Source organism: Carlito syrichta, unplaced genomic scaffold (genome assembly GCF_000164805.1).
Source record: "Carlito syrichta isolate Samal-C Ts95f unplaced genomic scaffold, Tarsius_syrichta-2.0.1 Scaffold305243, whole genome shotgun sequence".
NCBI classification, from domain to species: Eukaryota; Metazoa; Chordata; class Mammalia; order Primates; family Tarsiidae; genus Carlito; species Carlito syrichta.
Window position 1 is genome coordinate 97,171 of NW_007249339.1, and position 4,717 is coordinate 101,887.

Consider the following 4,717-nt stretch of genomic DNA (forward strand, 5'->3'; position numbering starts at 1 on the left):
CCCACGGGTTCGAGACCCACCTGGGCAACTTGGTGAGAGCTCATCTCTACAATAAATAAAAAATTAGCCGGGCGTGGTAGTGCACGCCTGTAGTTTCAGCTACTTGGAAGGCTGAGGTGGAAGGATCGCCAGAGCCCAGCGGTCGAGGCTGTGGTGGCTGGGAGTGGCCATTGCACTCCAGTCTGGGCGACAGAGTGAGACTCCAATTCAAAAAAAAAAAAAAAAAAAAAATGGGTAGAGGACATGAATAGACATTTCTTTTTTTTTGAGTTGAAATCTCACCTCAGCTGGAGTGCAATGGCATGCTCACGACCACTCCAGCATCAACCAGGCAATTCTTCCACCTCACTCTTTCAAGTAGCCAGAACTATAGGCACACACTACTATGTCTGGTTAATTTTTTTTTAATTTACTGGAAAGATGAGGTCTTTTCAAGTTGCCCAGGATGTTTGAATAGACATTTCTTAAAAGAAGATGTATGAGTAGCCACTACATATATGAAACAATGCTCAGCCTCACTAATCAAAAGAGAAATGCAAATCAAAATCACACTGAGATATCACCTTATCCCAGTAAGGATGGCCAGCGTCAATAAATCAGAAAACAATAGATGCTGGTGCTGGTGCAGGTGTTGAGAAAAAGGAACGCTTCTACACTGTAAGAGTGCAAACTATTCCAATCTCTATAGAAAATAGTGTGGTAATATCTAAAGGAACTAGATGCTGACCTTCTAGTCATATGGTCCAGCAATCTCCCTTCTGGGTATATACCCAGAGGAACACAAATCATTCTGCGAAAAAGATACCTATACATACATGTTTAAGGCTGCACTATTCATAATAGCAAAAACATGGACCCAACTCTATTACCCATCAAAAGTAGACTTGACAAAGTAAATGTGGTAAGTATACATGATGGAATATTATGCAGCATAAAGGACAAAATTATGAACTTCTCAGCAAATCAGATGAAATTGGTGACATTCTTAGTGATCAATCACAGAAACAAAGAACGGAATACCACATGTTCTCACTCATAAGTGGAACCTAAACATTAATCGTAATAGCAAAAGAGAGGGATTGGCTGTCACAAGACACTGCCAGGGTAGGAGGAAGGGTGGCGGGGAACACATATGTAACAACACATAGCATATCTGATTCTAAACCAGGAGAAGTGTCTTTGTGTTGGAGTTTCAAACTTTACCTGCACATACATTACTTATGTACATAATCCCGACTTGTACCCCATATCTTTATACTGAAATAAAGTAAAAATAAAGATAAAATATTTGTAAGCCATACATCTGGTAAGAGGTTAATATTCAAATGATACAGGGATCTTATACAATTTGAAGTCAAAAACAATAAAATAATAAACACTTGACTGAAAAACAGGTCAAGGATGAAGAGTTATTTTTCCAGTTAAGACACTGAAATTGCCAGCAGGTATATGAAATAGTGCTCAAAATCACCAGTCAGCCACAAATCAACACAATGATGATGCATTGTCTCACACCTGTTAGGATGGCTAATATCAACATGAGAAGTAAGTGTTCAGAAGGATGTGGAAAAAAAAGAAGACCTGTATACTGCTGGTGAGTTTTAAATTGATATAGTCATTAAGAATACTATTATGGGCCATTACTTAACTAGCAAAGAATACCATTATGAACATTCTTGAAAAAGTAAAACATAAACTACCGTACAACCCAACAATTCCCTTTCTGTGTACATAACCAAAAAGATAAAATCAGTAGCTCAAATATATACCCCTATGTTCACTGCAGCATTTTTCACAATTTCCAAGCCATGAAAACAATCTAAATATTTGTGAATGCTGAATGGATTAAGAAAATATAACATATATACATGCAATAACTTATTATTCAGCCACACACACACACACACACACAAAATTACAGAATTCTGCCATTTCAACACCATGAATGAAACTGCAAAATATTCTGCTAAGTGAAATAAGCTAGGCACACAAAGACAAATACTGCATGATCTCATTCATGTCTGAATTCAAAAAAGGTTAAACCCACTGAAGCAGAGAGTAAAACGGTGGTTGCCAAAGAAGGAAGGGCTATGTTGTTCAAAAGGTACAAAATTTCAGCTATAGGATAAGAGAATTTTAAGGATCTAATGTGTAACATAGTAACTATAGTTAACAATAACATCTTGTATGCTTAAAAGGTTTGCTAAAACACTATACCTAAAGTGTTCTTACAAAAAATGAAAAGGAGCACAGCCATGGCTTGTGGTCCCATGAAGTATCTGAAGTGGGTAGCAGCTCCAAAGCACTGGATGCTGGATAAATTGACCGGTGTTTGCTCCTCGTCCATCCACTGGTCCCCACAAGCTGAGAGAGTGTCTCCCTCTCATCATTTTCCTAAGAAACAGACTAGCCAGGTTCAGTGGCTCAGCCTGTAATCCCGTGCCTTTGGGAGGCTGAGGTGAGTGAATTGCCTGAGCCCGCGGGTTCGAGACTCGCCTGGGCAGCGAGACCTCATCTCTACAATAAATAAAAAAATCAGCCGGGCATGGTAGCGCATGCCTGTAGTTCTGGCTACTTGGAAGGCTGAGGCGGAAGGATCGCCGGAGCCCAGCAGGTTGAGGCTGCGGTGGCCGGGAGCGGCCACTGCACTCCAGTCTGGGCGACAGAGTGAGACTCCAACTAAAAAAAAAAATAAAGAAAGAAAAAGAAACAGACTTAAGTATGCTCTGACTAGAGATGAAGTAAAAAAGATCTGCATGCAGCGGTTCATTAAGATCGATGACAAAGTCTGGACTGATATAAGCTACCCTGCTGGGTTTATGGATGTCATCAGCATTGACAAGGACAAGACTGGTGAGAACTTCCACCTGATCTATGACACCAAGTATCAGTTTTCTGTTCATTGTATCATACCTAAGGAGGCTAAGCACAAGTTTTGCAAAGTGAGAAAGATCTTTGTGGGCACAAAAGGAAATCCTCATCTGGTGACTCATGATGCTCGCACCATCCACTACCCTGATCCCCTCTCATCAAGGTGAATGACACCATTCAGATTGATTTGGAGACTGGCAAAATTACTGATTTCATCAAGTTTGACACTGGTAACCTGTGTATGGTGACTGGAGGTGCTAACCTGGGAAGAATCAGTGTGATCACCAACAGAGAAAGACATCCTGGGTCTTTTGATGTGGTTCATGTAAAAGATGCCAACGGCAACAGCTTTGACACTCAGCTTTCCAACATTTTTTGCGGGGGACCTGTTTTCGCCGGGTCTTGAGTTTTCTGAAGGAGAGACGAATAGGCGAAAGATGAAAATAATATACTTGGACCCCTGCTTGTTGAACAGATGACCTTTAATGTTAGTTAACTGAAAGTTTTTATACCATTCGTAAAGGGGCAAGACAAAGAAAATTTCTTCACGTACATATGCTTTAAAAGTTACCACCATCTAGTGGTCTTATTAACAAACAAGCCAAGAACACTATAAACATTTAGACAATGAGTCTTACTTATAAAGCCAAGAATGATACTTTTAGTCCAAAGTCCCGAATTATAGTCCTTGAAATGTCTCAAGAAAGTTTTTAAGTGCATTTTTATGTAACAGGAGTTTTTTCTCTGGGGCTTTTATGACCTTTAAAGCTTTGTAATTGTCTTTTTTGTCCAGGTGTCTTCATTACTTTTTTCTTATCCTGCAGTGTTTATTTCTAAAGAAAACTCAAAAGAAGCTTTTAGTGATGTTTTCCAGGCTCCCAAGGTTGTTTTTTGTACTTAGTTAATTTATCATAAAAGTATCCAATTAGTATATCATAAATTCAGTGAAAACCCACTCTATAAACATTAACTTAGAATTTTAACTATTGAATTAAATAAAAACCTTAACAATTACTCTTTATCCTAAATCTGTAAAAACAGTATTATAAATCACCTACATAACTCCTAGATAAGTGTTAGAACTTATAATAAATTCATAATGAACTTATTATAAACTTGTGCTTTTAAAAAATCTTATGTCTAAACACTAAACTACATAATTCTAAATCAAATAAGGAATAAATATACTTATATCATTTTTACTCAAACAATATCTAGTAATTTATAACCAAGTAAAATAAAGCATTCTTGATGTGTTTCAGAGTTTAACCTTTACATATGTTAAAAAAGGCCAAACGAAATAGTGAAAAATAAAAAAATAAACCATGACATTTCCAGGTTAGCTGTGAGTACTTCACATAAACATGCCATTTTCTTCTTCCAGGACTACACAAAATTTTTCAGCCGTACCAACAATAAAGGTAAAAGACACCAGGACCCTGTCAATCAGGTAGGCCTCCAAGGCTGGCGTCCAACAATTTTTGTTATTGGCAAAGGCAACAAACCATGGATTTCTCTTCCCTGAGGAAAAGGTATCCGCCTCACCATTGCTGAAGAGAGAGACAAAAGACTGGCAGCCAAACAGAGCAGTGGGTGAAATGGTCTCTGTGACATGTTAAAAAAACTTAACCTAATTAAAGATAATACAGAGTAAAAAAAAAAAGGAAAAGGTAACTATGTAAGGTGACATATTCACTATCTTATTTGTATTTATCATTTAACAATGTATAAACATATCAAATCATTACATTGTACAAAATAAATATAAGGTTATACAATACTTATTTGTGAAAAAATCTGCATTAGACACGCATACATAAAAGAATGAATATGTATAAACAATGTA

The 4,717-nt window shown here is 37.5% G+C and overlaps 1 pseudogene; it reads left to right on the forward strand.

Annotated features, from left to right (window-relative positions):
* Window positions 1–2,255: 2,255 nt before the first annotated feature.
* LOC103263734 lies at window positions 2,256–4,487 on the forward strand (annotated as a pseudogene).
* Window positions 4,488–4,717: the final 230 nt, after the last annotated feature.